This window comes from Onychomys torridus, chromosome 21 (genome assembly GCF_903995425.1).
Source record: "Onychomys torridus chromosome 21, mOncTor1.1, whole genome shotgun sequence".
NCBI classification, from domain to species: Eukaryota; Metazoa; Chordata; class Mammalia; order Rodentia; family Cricetidae; genus Onychomys; species Onychomys torridus.
This window is the reverse complement of record NC_050463.1, coordinates 5,396,302-5,416,793: the sequence shown is the minus strand read 5'-3', so window position 1 is coordinate 5,416,793 and position 20,492 is coordinate 5,396,302. Positions and strand designations below refer to the sequence as shown.

The 20,492-nt window shown below is 54.9% G+C and overlaps 1 protein-coding gene across 7 annotated transcripts in view; it reads right to left on the bottom strand.

Moving 5' to 3' along the window:
* The window catches only part of Kdm4b (lysine demethylase 4B), a 91,331-nt gene extending 74,709 nt beyond the window's left edge, over window positions 1-16,622 (bottom strand). For 3 of the 7 annotated variants that reach the window (XM_036171412.1, XM_036171411.1, XM_036171413.1), the window contains exon 1: window positions 16,419-16,622. The gene's annotated coding sequence lies outside the window, so the exon portion shown is untranslated. The remainder of the gene's footprint in view (window positions 1-16,418) is intronic. The other 4 variants (XM_036171416.1, XM_036171414.1, XM_036171415.1 and 1 more) reach the window with 2 other exon arrangements.
* Window positions 16,623-20,492: the final 3,870 nt, after the last annotated feature.

Genomic DNA, 20,492 nt, shown 5'->3' with positions numbered 1-20,492 from the left:
CTTGCCCTACATAGTGTGAGGCTGATGACCCCACCCCACGGTCACCATGCATCTTCAGGACCCCCTGGGCCAGTCTTTCCAGGTCCAGCACCAGCAAAGCTCCTCCTCTGCTATCTGTAGACTGCCTGGCCCCCCTGCATGCTCCTGTCCTCACCCCTGCCCAATGCAAGTCACTGTTTTCCCCACCCCCACCCCCCATTCTGTTTCTGGGCTTGTTGGGTACCAAACACCAACTCACCAGCTCACAACCTTCTACCTGAAAGAGCAGAGACGCCAACAGAGGGGCTAAAGAGATGGCTCAATGGGGAGAATGCTTGCTGCGTACCACACAGACTTGAATCTGAATCCCAGTACCTAGGTAAAGAGCAGCGCTCAGCTGCCACTGATGCTGGAGGTGGGGCTGTGGGGACAGGAGCTCTCTGGCCACCAGCCCAGCAGATTATGATGAGTGCCAGGCTGAGACCCCAGGGAAGGCTACACCCTCCCAGGCTAGTCTGGGGCTCTCGGCAAGGTAGGAGAGGTCATTCAGCCTGAGCATCCAGACAGGACCAGATGTCAGACGGCTTGGGGTGGCAAAGCTAGAAGAACTTAACAAATAAGGGTGGGGTGACTCCAGGGGCCCTGAGTTCTAGTCCCAGCACCGCCAACCCTGGCTAAGGGCATTCAAGAACTACCAGAGTCAAGGTTCCTGAACAGAATAGACCCAAATAGAAGGTCTGTGTGAAGGCTGATGTAGGGAGGGGGTGGGTTTTGTTCAAGAAAAGGTCCTGCAATCTACGTGGAAAAAATGAATTCAGACCTTGACCTCACACCACACAAAGTTAATTCTAAATGGGTCCAGACCAAATTTTGAAATCAAACACCAAATTCTTAGAATACAAATATTTATGGCCTTGAAGCAGGCGGCTTTTAGACAAGATGTATGAGGGAAGATGCACTGGGCTCGGAACTCAAAGGCTGCCATGATGAAAGGAGGAGACAGTCTGGGAAACGCCTGAAAGCCGCAGGCCTAAGAAGATCAGCTTCCAGCACATATAGAGTCTTCACCGCTCAACCAGAGAACAAGGGTCCAGAATATACAAGGCGCTCACCATTTGTGCCGGCTGCTTTCCTGTCACCCTGACACAGCTGAAGTCAGCAGAGGACGGAGCCTCAGCTGAGGGAAGGCCTCCATGAGATCCAGCTGTTTTCTCATTTAGTGATCAATGGGGAGGCCCCAGCCCACTGTGGGTGGGGCCATCCCTGGGCTGCTGGTCCTGGGTTCTATAAGAAAGCATGCTGAGCAAGCCATGGGGAGCAAGCCAGTAAGCAGCATCCTCCATGGCCTCGGCCTTAGCTCCTGCCTCCAGTTCCTGCCCTGTGTGAGTTCCTGTCCTGACTTCCTTCAGTGATGGACTGTGACCTGGAAGTGTGAGCTGAATAAACCCTTTGCTCCCCAAGTTGTTTTAGTCATGAGGTTCATCACAGCAATAGTGACCTAAGACACCATTCAACAAGAAGACAAGGGACCAGCATCCAGAACACAGAAAGGGTCCTTGCCACTCAACCAAAGAGAAGCCATGAAAAGTCAGGTGAGGGTCTGAGCACTTTCTCAGGGACATGTGTGGCCAACAAAAGCAGCTGCTTGACATCACAGCAACGGAACAACCACACCAGAGATGGAGGAGCTTACTCTTGAGCTGGCACTGGGCACAGACGCTGAGGTGATTCTGAGAGGGACATGGGGTAGGTGAAGGACTGACAGACTTGAGCAATGGCCACCACTCAGCTGAATCACAGCTCTTGTACAGTGCTGTTCTCCAAGCAAAACACCCGTCATCTTCACTGGACCCAGCTGGGCTTACGGACTCCACTCACAGAGGAGTGTGGGGAGCTCTCAAAGGGGTCATGGGAGCACTCACAGAGGAGTGTGGGGAGCACTCAAAGGGGTCATGGGAGCACTCACAGAGGTCATGGGAGCACTCACAGAGGAGTGTGGGGAGCACTCAAAGGGGTCATGGGAGCACTCACAGAGGAGCGTGGGGAGCACTCAAAGGGGTCATGGGAGCACTCACAGAGGAGTGTGGGGAGCATACACAGAGGAGCATGGGGAGCACTCACAGAGGGGCGTGGGGAGAACTCACAGGGGTCATGGGAGCACACACAGAGGAGTGTGGGGAGCACTCAAAGGGGTCATGGGAGCACTCACAGAGGAGCATGGGGAGCACTCACAGAGGAGCGTGGGGAGCACTCACAGAGGAGCGTGGGGAGAACTCACAGGGGTCATGGGAGCACACACAGAGGAGCGTGGAGAGCACTCACAGAGGGCTGTGGGGAGCACACACAGGGTCACGGGAGCAGCACCTGAGTATCCAGCTGCTCCTTGAGCCATCTGAGGTGACTGCCCTAACTGCAGATGGCCTCAGAGAGGATAAGGGCAGGGGGCTCCATTATCCATTAGGGGTGCAGACTGTCCAATATGACGGCTTTAAGGGCACCCATACCACTGCCATAACCCCTTCCCCTCCCGCTATGCTCCATAGGTAAGCCCAATAGTCGGTTGGAGAGATGGCTTAATGGCTAAGAGAACCCGCTGCTCTGGCAGAGCAGCCCAGCGCCCCGACAGGGGCTCCCATCCATCTGTAACTCCAGTTCCTGGGGATCTGATGCCCTATTCTGGCCTCCAGGGGCCCCAGGAACACACATATACACAGAACACAGATACACATGCAGGCAAAACACCCATATGTAGGTAATTCATAGTGGCAATACAATTTTAAAAACAATAAAATAAAAATTAAAAAGTCAGCCCAATAAAGCCCTAAGTTCCCCAGACTGGGCACCTGGCTTGTCGCTTGGTCTAACTGTGAGGGGCAGACATTGCCTAGCGTCCCCCAGAGAGAAATCCTCCCAGCACGTCTGTAGCTGTGACTCCATCCATCGGGGTACTCACACCTGCCCACCCAGGCTGCGCACCAGAGAGACCAAGGGGCCAAACAAAAAGCCACCGCCTCGGCAGGTAGCAGCCAGTCATGACAAGAGCCCAGGAGCCCACACCTCCCTGACTCCAAACTCCTCCCTAGCTAAAGTCCTTAAGATGGCAACCCAGGCAGGATGGACTGCCACTGTGAGAGGTTCCCTCAATGGCTAGAGCCAGGCTCTGCACCCCACAGTGAGCTTGGGTACATGAGGAGATGTGTCTGTTCCTTGGGATGTCACTAGAGTCAGGTCACAGTCCTCTCCATGGAGCCCTTGGCTGAAGTGATGACACAGATGGCAGCCAAAGAGCTCAAGGGGATGGTGCCAGGAACCCTGTGCAGCCTTCCTTCGGGATGGGTCAACACAGAGATGAACAGGGGCAGGCCACACAGGCTTGCCGATGGCCTCCACTGTGATGTGAAAGAACCCAGGCACCCACCGGGCGGTGGTGGCGCACGCCTTTAATCCCAGCACTCGGGAGGCAGAGGCAGGCGGATCTCTGTGAGTTCGAGGACAGCCTGGTCTCCAAAGCGAGTTCCAGGAAAGGCGCAAAGCTACACAGACAAACTCTGTCTTGAAAACCCAAACAAACAAAAAAGAACCCAGGCACCCAGCACCTGCCCCCAAGACAGCAGGGGTGGGAGGGCGGGAGGTATGGTGGGGAGACAACACAGGCTGACCCAGGGCATGGTGGGGATGCTGTCCAGGAGAGGGACGAGGCAGGGCTGGCCCACGGTGCCAGAAGACAGGTGAAGGCTACAGCTGTGCCCTGTCCCAGGCAGCAGGACCCTTGGCCACACCATTCCAACCTGTCGTCACCAGAGACAGACGTCAGATGTGCCTGGAGACCAGGGGCACAGGCAGGACCTGGCAGGTGGGCAGTGAGGAGGCCCAGGGCTTGAAGCCAAAGAAGGATGGATGTGAGGCCACTGGCTTCTGCCAAAGGTAAGGGCCTGGCACAGGGTGATGCCCAGGACCTCTCCACCTTCCCCAGGAGAACTCAAGAACACAAATCCAAGGCCCTGTGTCCCCAACAGCACACCAACAACCTTCCAGAAGGACACAAGCCGTCCATCCATCCATAGCCCTACCCCCATGAATTTTGATGTTACTGTTGTGGTCTAACCCATAATAATCACCTACCACATGGGCACAATAGGAAATGCACAAGCCACAGAAGGGTCACACAGAGGCCTGAGGAGACAGGCAACAAGGCACATCATACATCATGGGGACAGACATCTTAGCGGAGTGAATGAAGGGCAAGCTACTGTGAGTGCAAATGCGCATGTCTTAAATGATTTTTATTACATTTTCATTTCTTTATCTCATATGGGAGAGTGCATGCCATGCCACAGATGTGGAGGTCAGAGGACATTCTGCAGATGTTGGTTCCAGTTTAAAAAAATTTAAAGTTTTTAAAACGGTCAGGCATGGCACACACCTTTAATCCCAGCACTCAGGAGACAGATGCAGACGGATCTCTGTGAGTTCAAGCCCAGCCTGGGCCAGGCCAGGGGTATACAGTAAGACCCTGTCTTTAAAAAGGGAGGGAGGGAGGGAGGACGAACGGGTGGAAGGAAGGAAGGAAAGGAGGGAGGAAGGACGGACATAAAGTAAATGAAGTCTGGAGGACCTGAAAGGTGGCTAAGGGGCTAAGCACACTGGCTGCTCTTCCAGACATGTCTCTGGTCCCAGCACCTATTTCAGATGCCTCTCAATCACATGTAGCTCCAGTTCCAGGGGACCTGACACACTCTCTGGTCTCCACAGGCACTGCACTCACATGCATAATTGAATTAAATACTAACATTTAAAAATTATGAAGTAAATACATCAATAAAAGTTGGTTGTGAGACAGGTCCGCAGGTAAAGGCACTTGCGGCCAAGCCTGGCACCCTGCATGGTGGGAGGGAGCTGTCCTCTGAGCTCCCACACACACTGAGGAGGGCCACCCTCCTGTACACACAGAAGGTAAGTAAAGAAATAAACAAATGCAATTTTTAAGAACTAAATAAAAGTTGAAGAGAGGTCAAAACTCCCCTAGAAATGAGTGAATGGCAAAAACCAACTTCTTCAGGAAAGACAGAGAGATGGCCTTCCTCTGACAAGGTGGCTGACCTTGCTCAGCAGGCTGACACCAACCAAGAGGTCCCTGCGGTCCAGATGGCAGGCACTGTGAATGAGAGCAGTGCACCGTGGTGGTGAGGCGGGGAATGGCAAGTGGATGGGGGCCCCAGGACCCCAGGAGGCCTTTGCAGCAGGCAGGGTGGGGAGTGCACTAGCTGTGCTTCGACAGGGTGGCGCTGCAGACACTGTGGACACAGGCTGGGCAGAGGACACTGGTTGCAGGAGGCGGGAGAAGCTGGCCTGTGAGCTCCACACCCACATGCTGACAGCAGGGGCAGGAAGTGAAGGAGCCTGAGCCTCTGAGCAAGGCGGTGGGCAGGGCAGTGACATTGGCAGCATGCACCTTCCCAACAGACCCAACACTGAACCTCGTTCACCTTCCACATCCCAAAGACATCAGCAAGGAGAAACTGTGAAGGCAGGGATGTCCCTGCTCAGATAAGAGGAGGTCCAAAGAAATGACATTTTTTTCAAGGAAATAGCATGGCCAAGTTAGGGGACATGAACACAGAACTTGCACAAAAGCCGGAACTGTGTGCCTTAGGACAGACAAACATGGAAGATGAAACTCCTCAGTGCACAGGGTGGATCCCACTGTCAGCAGAGGAGGCTGAGGACCAAGGGACTCTCTATGGGGGCTGCTGGTCCTGGTGTGGACTCACAGCACTGCTACTAAGAACAGGACAGGAGTGGGAGATGGGCAGGTGGATGGGTGGGTGGATGGGTGGATGGATGGATGGATGGGTGGGTGGATGGGTGGATGGATGGGTGGGTGGGTGGGTGGATGGGTGGATGGATGGATGGGTGGGTGGATGGGTGGATGGGTGGATGGATGGGTGGATGGGTGGATGGATGGATGGGTGGATGGATGGATGGATGGATGGATGGGTGGATGGGTGGATGGGTGGGTGGGTGGATGGATGGATGGATGGATGGGTGGGTGGGTGGGTGGATGGGTTGGTGGGTGGGTGGATGGATGGATGGATGGATGGGTGGGTGGGTGGGTGGGTGGATGGGTGGGTGGATGGGTGGATGAACGGACAGACAGATGAGTGGTTGGTTGGATGGGTGGGTGGGTGGATGGGTGGGTGGATGGATAGATGGGGGGTGGATGGATAGATGGGGGGTGGATGGATGGATGGGGGTAGATGGGTGGGTGGATGGGTGGATGGATGGATGGGTGGGTGGGTGGGTGGGTGGATGGGTGGGTGGGTGGGTGGATGGGTGGGTGGATGGGTGGATGAACGGACAAACAGATGAGTGGTTGGTTGGATGGGTGGGTGGGGAGGTGGGAGTAGATAGGTGAGTGGGTGGACAGAAACATGGATGGAAGGGCAGATAAGTAGATAGATAAAATGTCTACTTGGGGCTAGGTGGTGGTAGTGCACACCTTTAATCCTAGTACTTGGAGGCAGAGGCAGGTGGATTTCTGTGAGTTTGAGGCCAGCCTGGTCTACAGAGCCAGTTCCGGGACAGAGAAACCTGTCTGGGGGTAAAAAAAAAAAAAAAAAAATCTACCTAGACTGGCTATACATACAGACATGTCCATGCCTGTACTTTCAGTGTACACAGTGGCCTTGCAATGCTGATGAGGGTCTAGAAGCACCACAGCCCTGAGACAGGACAGTACAAGGCTCAGCTCCTGGAAAGGCCGTCTGGGAATCCACCACTGGGCAGCAGGTGAGGCCGTACTGAGAGCAACATGGCTCAAAAGCCCTGCATTCTGTGATGTCCATGGAAGAGGGGAATTCACAGTGACCCAGGGAGGAGAAGCTGCACCTCAGAACGGAAGGCAGGGAACAGATGGGCACAGAACAGTGGCACAGGCACCTTCTCTCCCAGCGTCCCTGGGTGGGGACCAGCAGTGAGCTCTCACAGCTCTAACGCCCATCAAGATTCCTTCAGAACACAGAAAGTGGAGGGCCACACCTCTCCACTAATCAGAGCTCACATCACCCCAAACGGGACAGATCCACACCAGGGCCTTCTGCACCTACACTACAAGGACACAGTGGCATTTCTCCTGCCACACCTGGGGCCCAACCTCATGAAACCCACACAGGCTCAAGGGACTGTTCCCAGCAAAAAGGAATAACAGGACATGGGCCACTTGGACCCTGGATTCTCTCTTTACTGCAGGCCACCACAGAGATGGGGCCTGTCAGGATCATGAGGAACAGATCTGACAACTTGGTCAGGAGTGCCAGCCTGGAGGGAACACACACTTAATATGAGAGATACAGAAGAGACTGCCCACAGTTGCCAGAGATGCTGCAGGCAAAAGAGAAAGGTGAGCCAGACATCTGCAGAGTGCCCCAATGTGGGAACCTCAGGAAAGACACCCAAGAGCCCTTCCCAAACCCCTTGCTAGTGTGGCCCAGTGTGGCCCACACATGCCTGGAGCGCAGGCTGTGGGGAGGCACAGGCAGGTCTTGCTTGCTGGTGGGCAGCCCAGCCTGGCAGGTGAGCTTCCGGTTCACGAAGCCTTATCTCAGAGACTGAAGCAGAGAAAATGCAGAGGAACACACATCCGCACACTGACCCCACACATGAGCGAGCACACACACTCACACTCACACACACTCACTCACGCAAATAATCAGTGTAATTAAATAACACCAATCAAGCCAGGGTGACTTGCCTAGGACAAACAGAAGAATGGCCAGGTAGCCAGGCAGTGGCGGCACACACCTTTAATCCCAGCACTCGGAGGCAGAGCCAAGCGGATCTCTGTGAGTTCGAGGCCAGCCTGGGCTACAGAGTGAGTTTCAGGACAGCCAGGGCTGTTATACAGAGAAATCCTGTCTTGAAAAAAAAAAAAAGAATGACCAGTGCCCACCCGAAGCCCCAGGCCCCCCGGCAGTGGACTCCCTCCACAGGCACACTACATGTATACACACAATATAAATACACTAAAAGTTAAAACCAGTGAAATGGAAACTAAGTCAACGCTGGAGTGTGGACGGGGTATGGACATGGCTGCTTAGCCCCTGGGACCCCACAGCCTTGCAGGAAGTCAGGGCCTGCCAGTACCACCAGCTCAGAGGAGGGGAGCAGACTGGTGAGAGCCACCTGTCTGTCCCTTGCCAGCACCCCAGCACTGCAGATGAGAGACCCCCACAAGCAGCAGCACCTTGTGCACACGCCACAGGCCTCTGGGTGCATCCTCAGCTACTGAGCGCCAGCCTTGGCCAGCGTCTGTTTACTGACCCCTGAGCGAGCCTTGCATTAGATACCATAACCAGAGTCTGTGGGACCAAAGATGAAGCTGGATGCCCCTGCCATCCCCGGGCTCACTGAGCCCGGTGGCCTAGGGCAGGTCCCTTCACCTGCCACTGCCTCAGAGCTACTGCCCAGGGCAGGGCAGCTAACAAGGTCAGTCAGGGGAGTCTGGTCCACACACACATGCACACAGGCACATACAAAGATGCACAGACACGGACGCACACACACATGTGCACACGCAGGTGCTGCCTGCCTGGCACCACAGCCGTCTGAAGCAGCACCATCACTACACTGTCCTAGTTGCTGAAGGAGACACCGGGCAGGACATGGCTTGCCCAAGGCCACCTAGAAGTAGGGGTATGGGGGGCACAGGAGACAACATGACATGGGTGGAAATTCTGAGAACCAAAGTCCCAGGCCTCAGAGGAGCAAGGAGGAGGCACTGCCACCCGGCACCTCACTGAGGAGGTCATGGAGTTGAGGAGGATGCATTCCGTGATGCGCTGTAAACCTTCCCAACAGCTCAGGAAATAAAGGTGAGAGCCAGGGGAAGGGATGCAGCGGACACCGAAGAGACACAGTGAAGGTCAGACGCTTGCAGCCAGACGTCAGTGACTGTCACTTGGACAGGAAATGCTGACGCCCAGGGGTTCCCCTCCCCTCCCCCACAGAGCTCTCAGGCGCACCCCCCACCCACCCTGTCCTGAGGCAGTGCAGGGCATGATGCCAAGCTCACCACAGGCACGGAAAAGTGCCAGGCTCACCAGCTCTGCCATCACAGGGTCATCCCCTGACAATCCCCAAGGCTGGCCATGCCAGCCTGTGAGCCTTGGGCACACCAGCTCCTTCAATGGGAGCACCACCCCAGGCTTGTACATGTGTGGTCTGTCTGTCCTTGGGAGTCTCTGCCCACATCACCTGCAGGACACCTGGTGCGGGGACAGTGACCAGGAGGCCTCCATTCAGCACTCCCTGGTGCCTGCCCCGTTCACACCCCCCCCACCCTGGGCTAACGTCCCAGCACCTGGCCTGGCACATGAGGACTCATCTCAGGAAACAAACTCTGCAGCTAATTTTTTTATATATTATAAATTTTTACTTTTTAAAAATAATTATTTAACTTTATTTTATGCTCATTGGTGTGAAGGTGTCAGGTCCCCTGGAACTGGAGTTATAGACAGTTGTGAGCTGCCATGTAGGTGCTGGGAATTGAACCTGGGTCCTCTGGAAGAACAGCCAGTGCTCCTAACCCCTGAGCCATCTCTCCAGCCCCCCCCCCCCATTTTGAGACAGGGTTTCTCTGTGTAGCCCTAGCTATCCTGAAACTTGCTCTGTAGCCCAGGCTGGCCTCGAACTCACAGAGATCCGCCTGGCTCTGCCTCCCGAGTGCTGGGGTCAAAGGCGTGCGCCACACCGCCCGGCTACAATTTATTTTTATGATTTATCTGGAGGAAGTCAGAGGACAACCGGCAGAGACCGGTTTTCGCCTTCCACCGTGTGGGCCCTGGCAACAGAACCTGGGTGGTCAGGCTTTACAGCAAACCCACTGAGCCATGTCACTGGGGCCCCGCAGTTGGTTTTCACACCACACTGTCTGGGGTGTAAGGGAACAAGCCTTGGGCCTGGTGTACTGGGGCTGGCACTCACCCCTGACCCTTGCCCTCATGCCTCTAGGCAGCTGGTGACAGACCGATGACTGCAGCCATGCTCAGGTCACAGGTACAGCAGGTGAAGACAGGAATGTTCAGCGTCACAGTCCCCAAGCTGGAGAGATGGCTCAGTGGTTAGAGCACCAGCTACTCTTGCAAAGGACCCAGGTTCAGTTTCCAGAACCCCCAAGACAGTTCACAATTGTCTGTAATTCCAACTCTGGGGATCTGACACCCTCTTCTGGTCTCAGCAGGCACTGCACAGATACACACACAGGCAAAACATCCACATGCATGAAATAAGTAAAACTTTTTTACAAAGCAACATGGGAGTGAGACAATCATGGCTCGTGCTGCCCTGACTGCTGGAGGCCTGCACTGAGGCCAGGCTCAGCTGCTCTGTTTTCGCCTTCTACTGTGGCTCAGAAATGTGAGGGCCTGCAAGAGGGCTCAGCAGGTAAAGGTGCTTGCTGCTAAGCCTGACCCCCAGACCTCCACATGTGTACTGTGACAAACACCCTGCCCCCCACAATAAATATTAGTAAAGAAAAAACATTTAAATGCAAAACTAACCATTTCCTAAAGCACCTCAGGCTAGGGCAGTTAACTCTGATGGTGACGTCTTACATGTGTGAGGGGCCAGAGCTTGCTAGGTCCACAGTGGGGTCATGGCAGTAGGAGACCCCAAAACACCAGATCTGGCCACAACAGGGTCACTACCATGCAGCTGTCAGATCCCCCCAGTACTGTGTCTAACCGCTGAGCCATCCTCCAGCATGGGGTGAGGGGGAGCAGAAGGCCTCACACTGCCTGTGACACTGAGCACTCCTGAGGGAAACCCACTGCCCATCCCCATGGGGCCCTGGTGCTGGGGATCCCCAGAAACCATGAGACACCCCACAGTCTAGCCCCACAGCTCCTCCTGGTCTGCCTCTCAGGGTCTCCAAGGCCATGACCCTCATCCCTTCCTCCTTCCTCTGCTCATTGTCAGCCAGGATAGACAGGTGCACCTCTAAGAAACTACGACCATCCCCCAGGCCAGCTGTCTCTGGCCTGATCGCCCACAGTGCCAGGACAACCTGTGTACATCGGGCTCCGTTCACCGGCTGCCACTGTGCTTGCCCTAGGCACACTCTGCCCAACTACACAGAGGGAACAGGAACAGCATGCCACCCCGGCTACCGCCACTCCAGGCCATGCCAACCAGCTGCAGCCGATCATGTGGTGGAGAGCCACAGGAACAGGCAGAATCAGAGCACCCGAACATGAAGGGTTCCCTGTGCCAAGTTAGGCCACTGGTATCTCTGACTTGGGATGTCGTAGCTCCCAGCTACAGTCTAAAAGCACTGCAGCGGACCCCTTTAGGTCCCCAAGATACCAGTGACCCCTAGAAGGAGTCCTGGGGGAGTGGGAGGGGGGAGGACAGGGGAATCCATGGCTGATATGTAAAATTAAATTATAAAATAAAAAAATTAAATTAAAAAGAGATGAAAAAAGAGGGGTCCTAAATTCCTGGGGCTCTGCTCCTACAGAAGCTATGGTCCCCTGTCCCTCTGCCCACACCATGGTAGCACACATGGACCCCCTTATGGCTGACCCTCTCTAATTGAAGAGAGTGTAAAAAAAAAAAAAATCTCATGGAGAGGACACAGGAATTTGGGGGAGCTGCTGAGATCCACTGGGCTCCCCAGTCCTGGCTGCCCCTTCTCTTTCACCATGCTCAGGGGTCCCTGGCACATCCCCCACCCAGGAAGGCTTCTGCCAGCTCTGTGGTCAAGGCAACCCCAGGGACCCACCACCCTGCAGCCGCTCTCTCCTCCTGCAAGGAATCACCTGGCTCCACATCCCATCCCCTTGGACAGGGCCAGCCTCAGCCACAAAGGGGCCCAGTGCCTGGAACTACCCTGGAAAGGCACTGAGGCTGGAGTCTGCCCTGGAGTTCCACCTGCAGCAATGCATAAACACAGCTGCCACTTGGGGGGGCCCACAGGGTAGGGCTTCAGGCTGCTCTGCTTCCTTCTGTACCTGAGCAGTGACCACGGCCTGCTTTACAAACCCACTCTTTTCCCACCTGCCAAGGACAACCAGCCTGGCACTCCAGCATCAGTGAGCGGCACAGCCTGGGCCAGGACAGCCAGGATGAAGCATGTCGAGCTTGAGGACCTGGATTTGAATTCCCAGAAATCATAGCAAAGCCAGGCGTGTCGAGCAGGCCTGCAATCCCAGTACTGTGGAGGGGGAGGCAGGAGGATATCCAAGGAGGATCTCCAGGGGCCAAAATCTCTAGGATCAGTGGTAAAGTGCTTGCTGACAAGTATTTTAGAAAGCAAGGTGCAGCTTCGAGGCAGAGACCAGAGCTAGAGGGCTAGCTACCCTGGTGTGTGCACTGGGAGACAGTGGAAGTAAGGATCCACACTAAGGTTGTCCTGACACATGTATACACACACACATTAAAAAAGGAAAAAAAAAAAAAAAAAAAAGACCACAGGGCCCACAGGGATGCTTGGCAGGCCCTTGTCCCCAAAACTGTGCAGGCTGACACTATTAGGGAGGGGAGGGTGAAATCTGGGAACATGAGTGAGATAGGATTACAGCAGGCACCCGGGACAGTGGCCCTCACCCAGAGCTGCAGTAGAAGCCACCTCTAGAGGTGATGATGTTCTTCCCACAGCCACTGGCACTGGCTCAGAGAGAGGCAGGGGTGCTTATGACATGTCACCCAGGGGAGGGGGCGTTCCACGGGGCCCAAGGCTAAGTATATGCCAGGCTCCTACGTTGCTCACACCACAGGAATTGTCACCCAAAGTGAGGAAAGGCAACACACCAAACTAGGAAGCTCTGCCCTTGCTGTCATTGATCTGGTGCTGGATGAACCTAGGACTTCATGTGTGCTAGGTGAGCACTCACCACCAAGCCCCACCCCCACCCCAGCCTCGTTTCTTTATGGCTGTGGGGTGTGTGTGTGTGTGTGTGTGTGTGTGTGTGTGTGTTGGAGGCCAGAGGTCAACATGGGTGTCCTCCATCACCCTCAACTTCACCATTTGACCTAGGCTGGCTGCCCTGGGACCCCGTCCCCACCCTCCAGTGGGGAGGGCTGGCTGTCAGTGAGCGCTGCCATCTGAACACAGCAGCAGCTCCTACCCTTCCCCAGCCATCGTTCTGTGGCTGTGTTTCCAGACAGGGTCTCTCTGTGTGTCCCAGGCTAGCCTGGAACTCTCCATTCTCCTGCCTCCACTCCAGAGCGCTGCGATCCACACCCAGCTGGAACCCGGTGCTAAGCACATGCTAGGCATGCATTCTGCTCACCCGGCCCAGCCCTGGCCCCGAAGCTTCGTTTTTCAGTAGACTTTATTTACTTTTCTGGGGTGGCTTTAGGTGGTGATGGCTCGTGCTCTCCTATGCCCACTGGGACAGGCCCAGCAGTGGGAGAACGACAGAGGAGCCAGAGGAGGGTCCGAGAGCAGAGCGTACCCAGGAGTGAACAGAAAGCCAACTCATCTGAGACTTCCTTACAAGTCAACCCACTACTTCAATGTTGTTCTCCTGGTGCTGGAGTAGAGCCAGGGCCTCAAGCCTCACCACTGTGACCCGTTAGACACTAAGGCTTAGCAAGTCACTGGGTCTCTGTCACTCTCTCTGAAGCAGGCAGTGCAGGAACACCCCATGAGTTCAGGGACATCATTGTGGATGAGAAGGCCAAGATTAAAGAAATGAGTCAACCAAAGTCGATTAGCAGCAGGCTGATCAAAGCCACAGGATGGGGTAGAGCAAAGGGAGAGATGTTAGTGCCACCTCCACAGAACCAAGGCAGCCGGAGTAGGACCTGAACAGGGTGGGCGTGGGGTTCCAAGGCTGGTCGCAGGAAAATCCCATCTGTGCAGTCACAGCCTGGACGAGAGTCTGGACCAGTGGGCAGTGGAGCAACAACCACTAAGCAATGAGGGTGGACAGGTGGGGGGCAGGATATCTGGGACAGAGAGGCAGGTGGATCTACAGGACTGAAGACCAAGCCCCAGGTCTCATGTGGAGGGACTTAGATGAGGTCCTGGCAAAGGGGTGAGGACCAGCTGCACACTAAGCACTCTGAATGCCTACCCTAGGGGTGACCTGGCCACAGTGGACTGAGCAGTGGGGACAGTCGGGCAGAGCAGAAAGCTTCCAAGTTCCTGGCTCCTTGCTGGGCACCCACTCTGCAGATGGAGAAGGAGCCAGGAGGCTGGACGAAGCAAGAAAGGCAACTACTTGCCTATCGGAAGGACCTCAACCCAGACCTCTGGGACTCCACCGTGGCCTGAACTCCAAGGATGGCGGACAGAGCCCAGCACCCCACCCCCAGGCCTTGCAATGAGGTCTCTCCAGAGGCTGGCCATCTGCTACAGTCTGCTCCCACCCCCTGCTCCCAGGAGGCTTGTGAGGACTGGTGACTCTGACCTTGGTTCTGGAGCAAGTGACAAGCCTAAGGCTACCAGGCCTGAACCCTCCACTCCAACTCCAGATCCCTAGACCACCATCAGAAGTGTCTCTCGCCCCACACCTCCGCCCCTCACCACTGTGGCCTCACTGTCTGTGGGTGCTGGGCTGGCCCGAGCAGCCTCCTGCCAGCACTCCCAAAGAGCCCGGGCCCCTGGAGTGAGGCTTTGCACAACCTGCCAACTGATGGGCCAGGTGACTCCCCAAGGTGTCAGGTGGCACAAGGACAGATGGCTACCCCGCGCTGGGGCTCCCCCGACAACATGGAAAGGGACAGGCAGAACAAGGGGGTCAGAGGCCAGCAGAGGAGGGGGAGCAAGGACCAGAAGTCCAGGTCAGGGCTGGGTGGGCTGGGAGAACGAAGGGCCCCTGGGACAGGGGAAAGAGACAGGCTCTGGCAATCTGGGCAACCCAATCTCTTGCCTTGGGCTTCGCATCCTACCAGGGAGAGCATGGAAACTCTCCCAGTGTCGTCCAAAGGGACCCTGAGAGTTTCTGCAGGGCACCCATACTGTTTGGGGGGAAAAGACAGGGAAGATGATAGCTGGCTGCTGCTGGTGCAGGGTGGGAAGGAAAATGTTGGCCCTGTCTGGGGACACGCCCTCCTGGTGGCTCTGAAGGCAGCAATTACTGGAGAACTAAAGAGAGTGATTAGCCCTTTCCTGGTGTGTCTGTATGTGTGGGGGGGAGCCTCTGAAGACCCACGTAATGAGCCCATTTTGAGGCAAGAGCTGTTTGGGGACAGTGCAGGCTCCAGCCCGGGGACTGTCAGATGCACAACTATTGGGACACAGAGACATCCCAGGGCCCCGAACCTTCTGCAACCAAGATCCTCGGAGCCTAAGAAGGCGCAGGCAGCAGGCTGCAGGCTGAGCAAACCCCACTTGCATACAAGGAAAGATACACTCTTTGCTTTTTGAAACATGTTACAGGATCCACCCTCTGGCTAGTTGAAAAAACTAGCAACTCGGGCAAGACACTTCCCCAGGTGTTACTGAATTATTAAAGCAATGCCATCCTTTCCCCTCCCCCAGTCAGACAGATGGGACAAGGGGAAGCCCAAAGTGGCAATACCCAAACCACACCGTTTACACCATCAAATCTGCAAACCAGGACCCAGGCGGACCAGAATCCCTAATACTCACACCTGGTTCACCGCGGCCGCCCCCCACCCCCCGGTAGACTTCCCCCGACCCAGAAGCCCCAAGCACACGACGGTAGGAAAGCCATCCCCAGCTGTCCCCGGCTCTGCTGGCTGCTGGCTTCCCAGGAAGGAGAAACGGGCTGTCTGCCGGGGACGCCCTGGACGGGTGTGCACGCAAGCAAAGGCACAATTCATGGCTTACAGAGAGAAGGGGGCTGGAAGGCAGAGGGACCTGGGGACGGATGCGAGGTGGCAAGGCTGCCACCGCAACAGCAGATACGTGCACTATTTATTTTAACTTTTACAAAAGAGGCAGATTAAATGGTGATTTAGGGATTCTGGGACAAGAGGGGGGTCAAGTTTGGAAGGCATGATGGATGGGGTGTTTGGAGGGGACAGCATCGGTGTCCCCTAAAGGGAATCAAAATGCAAGCGGGGGGAAGCAAGGGCTTGGAGTGGGTTTTTTATTTTTAAGGATTTGGGAGTGCTGAAGGAATGGCTGGACCGGGCCACCCACGCTGTCATCTTTTGTGCCCTGGAAAGGGGACGCGGCGCCCCGCCCCCGCCCCGCCTTTGTCCGGCCCCATCGTCCCCCCAAAAAACACACCCTCCTTTCCCAGGCACACAATCGTTTTGTCGCTCAACAAACAGCAGCTTCTCCCGAGCGGACAAAAGCCCGGCGTACCCCACCGCCCTGCGGAGCCGAGTAGGCCGCAGCCGAAGCCTCGGCCTAGAGTATGCGCGGTGGCCGCGAGGCGCGGCGCGGGGGCAGGCATGGCGGCTGCGCGGCCCCCCGGAGGGGCCTGGAAGCTGCGGAGCGCCGCGGCCGATCGCACACTCACCTGGCGCGGCGCGCGCGGCCCCGAGTGTGGACAGCGGGCTGAGCGGCGCGTGCTCGGCCGCCTCGCGTCGCCCCCGCCGGGCCTCGCTCGCTCGTTCGGGCCGCTCGGCTCCTGACTTCGCCCCGTTCGTTCGCAGGTTCGATCGTTCGCTCGCTCGCGGCCGAGCCCTCAGCAAGCGCCTCGGGCGGGGAGGCGAAGCTTCAGGGGGCGGGGTGACGGCTCCTCCTCGGCCGCCATTGGGCAGCCAGCCCACGCCCGCACGCTGATTGGTGGTGGCTGACAGCTCCGCCCCTCCCCTCATCAACACCGCACGGCCCCGCCCTCCGCGACCTGGGGCGGGCACAGGCTCACGACCTCTTTCCTTCATTGGTCCAACTATGAGGACGCTTCGGCACCCACTCACGTGCCCGGTGACCGGCTCAACTCTCAGTGGGTGCTGAGCACGCCCGTCTAAAGGGATGCAGCCAATCCGACAGGGGATACCCCGGAGCTCAAGCCGATTGACGTGCTTGTTCTCAGGGACCCCGCTGCAAGAAGCACGGATTGGTGTTCGGTACCGGCCTCTGGGCGCTGATTAGTTGGGACTGAACGTCAATCACTGTCTTGGCTGTTCCGGGCTCCGCCCTGTTATCAGGCGGCTGTTGAGTACGTGATACCCAGCACAACATCGGCACCGGGTCCGAGACGCCAGGAGAGAGTAGTTCGAGGCCCGGTGGATCAAGACCCGGAGCGGAGATTTGATCACAGCTTTGCAAGGGGCCAAACTAGGATACAGAGGGTCCCCAAAGCACCGTTCCCTTTAACGTGCGTGAGTTCAGCTGGGGCAGTGCCTCTGGGGAAGTCACCTAACTGGGCCTGTTTCCTCCCATGAAATGATAGCGGTGCCCGTGTAAAATTTCGCAATAATTCAATGAAAGGAAAGGTTCTTTTCTCTACTTCTCAGTTTTCCTCCGTTCTGCCTTCTCCAGTTCAGTATGTTCCAAATTGGAGGCCTGGCCACCCTAGATTCCAGCTACAGTTGTGGCTCTATGGAGTGTTTATTATCATCATCCCCATCAACATGTATTTATAGTTTAAATTTTTATTATTTTGTGTGTATGTGCTCTCTAGAAGTCAGAGGGCCACTTGACTCTCCTGCCATCTGGGTGCCAGGATCAAACTCAGGTTTGTTTGCAAGCCTCTTTACCCACTGAGTCTGCTTATGGGTCCACCGTTTTGTTTTTCTTTAATACTTGAGCAAGCAAGGGTGAAGGTGTGCCCATTTCATGGGGCAGGACTATAAGTCCTTCCATTTTAACATCTCATATCTGGAAAGTACCCTCCTTAGAGCAAGATGTTTGCTCTGTCCCTCCCCATTCACTAACTCCCAAGATTATGCATAAATTATTCCAAGCTGGATGGCTCTTCATTGTGCAATGATCGTAAGGAAAACAGCCATTGCCATGCCTGCTACACCCTGCACTGTGATCATCCTGAGTTATGTAGAGGAGGCCAGCCTATCTCTTCAGCTAAGCACTGGTGGGATGCAGAGGCAGGCGGGTCTGAGTCTAAAGAGCGAGTTCCAGGACAGCCACAGCTACACAATGAGACTCGTACCACCAGGCAGGTGAGACGCTCAGTAAGCTGAGCTAGCCAGAGCACCTGTGTCTGATCCCAGGCCCCCACAGGGTGAAGGAAGTCCTTTGTTCTGGCTTCCACAGATGGCACATGTGTATCTGCACAGGCACACACACAAAGGAAAAGAATCATGTATGGTCATCACCACCATGTTCCAAGGGCATGTGACCTGTGTGAAGTAGTGGTTTGAGTTAGGAGTGGATTTTTATTAAATTTGCTCTGCCTTCAGGATTCCTGTCTAGAGTGTTCTAGGCACTTGTGTGAGCTGGGGAGGTAGTTCAGCGGTTAACATGGTTACCCTGCTCTTCCGGGGGCAGAGTTCAAACACTAGCACTTTTGTCAAGTGGCTTACAACCAGCTCCAGAGGCTCCAGAGGCTCCAGAGGCTCCAGAGGCTCCAGAGGCTCCAGCACCTGCAGCCTCCAGAGGCATCCACTCACATGTTCATATGATTAAAATCTTCTAAGCAGGGCAGTGGTGGCACACACCTTTAATCCCAGCACTCAGGAGGCAGAGCCAAGTGGATCTCTGTGAGTTCAAAGCCAGCCTAAGAAAAACCCTGTCTCAAAAAAAAAAAAAAAAAAAAAAAAAATTTCTAAAATATTTTACATGGTAGCCCATGCCCTCAGTTGTAGAGGCAGGTAGATCTCTGAGTTCCAGGTCAGCCTTCGATGGAACCATTGTGTTTTGGCCTTTTGTTTTGTTTTGTTTTTTCCAAGACAAGGTTTCTCTGTGTAGCCCTGGCTGTCCTGGAACTTGTTCTGTTGACCAGGCTGGCCTCGAACTCACAGGTCTGCCTGCATTACCATGCCCAGCTCATTTTGATTTTGAGACAGGGTGTTGCTATGTAGCCTAGGCTAGTCTTGAAGTCAAGATCCTCCTGTCTGGGCCACCCAAATACAGGCTAACAGGCATACTGCCCACTCCCAGCTATGCCATGTTTCTTAACAATAACCTAGTTGTTGGTGAGATGGCGCCATATGAATATAAAGCCTGACAACCTAAGTTCCATCCCCAGGTCCCACATAGTGAAAACTGACTTCCAAAAGTGTCCGACTCACACGTTCTAAAATGCTTTTAGACTTATGTGTGTCTTCTACATGCAGTTTGTGTGCAGGACCTGCAGAGGCCAGAGAGGGTATCCATGCCCCGAAACTGGAGTTACAGCCAGCTTGTTGCATCACTATGTGGGTGCTCTGAACTCCCCAACTCCATAAACGTAATTTTTTAAAAAAACAAGGCTTATCCTGAAGCGCCCCACTCCCCACCCCCAGACCATTCTGGGCAACCTAACGTGCTGTCGGTGGGGGACATACCTCCAATGTGCTCCCCCATCCACCACTCCACAGGAGCCCAGACCCTTCTGCCGCCTGCAGTGCCAAATGCAGGCACGCCGGCCACACCAGAAACCACAGAAGCCCTCCTAACCCCCACCATGGGCCAGGGACTCTGGTCTCACAAGTTAGCATTGCCTTTCCCTATACAGCTTCAACATCCAGTTTTCTATAAACCTGCGGTACCATCCATACAACAGTAGAATCTTCCAGAACAGAGGCCAGCAAACTGTTAGTCGAAGGCTAGGTGGCTCTGTCCTCTGCTCTCAGAGGCGTGGAGCTTGTCTGACCCGTGGATGGTCTGACTGCAGCAAGAGCCAGCACATGTGAGTGCATAGCTGTCCACATAAAACTTTATTTGCACAGCTGAGCTGTGGCCCTGGAGATCAGAGTGCCCTTATGTCCATTGTCTCAGCAGCCTCAGCTCGTTCCTTTTCATGACAGCACCAAAAGCAGTTTGAAAACAAGCCAACACAAATATTCAAATATATCTGCAGAAAACAAAAATTTATTCTGAGATCTAAAATCTGAACTTTAGAAAATATCCACATGGACACATGGAATTTCATTTTCTTCCCTAATACATTAACAATCTAAAAAAAAAAAAAACCCACAAAACGTGACCCTTAAAACAGTGCTGTCCAGTCTGCCTGTGGTTACGTGTTCAGTTTCCATGTTCTACTGAAGTACGGCCTGCACACTTTGGTAAAGTTACAAGTAACAAAAGAAAACAAAACACACAGTCACAGTCTTCCTCAGTACAGGCTGTAACTACAAGAGAAATTCATCAAGGAAACCATTCATCCTGTTTAAAAAAATACAATGCAGAAACCCTCATAATTCTCAGTCACTGAGTTAAAAACAGATGAAAACTGGTCACTGCACCGCAAACCTCCACACCAGCCAGTGAGCACCCCAGTGGCCAGGCTCCCGAGGTGGGCGCCCGACAGTTCAGGGCCGAGGACGATGGAAGGGGCAATGAGCCGAAGGCACGTGGTCAGCCGCGCTTCAGCTGGCGCCCTGCCTGAGGCCACAGTGAGTCCCACTGAGGTAGTGTCTGTCAGCTACGCCCCAGAGGCACCGTTTGAGGATGGCGAGGCCAGGGTTGAGGCTGGCCCAGGCCC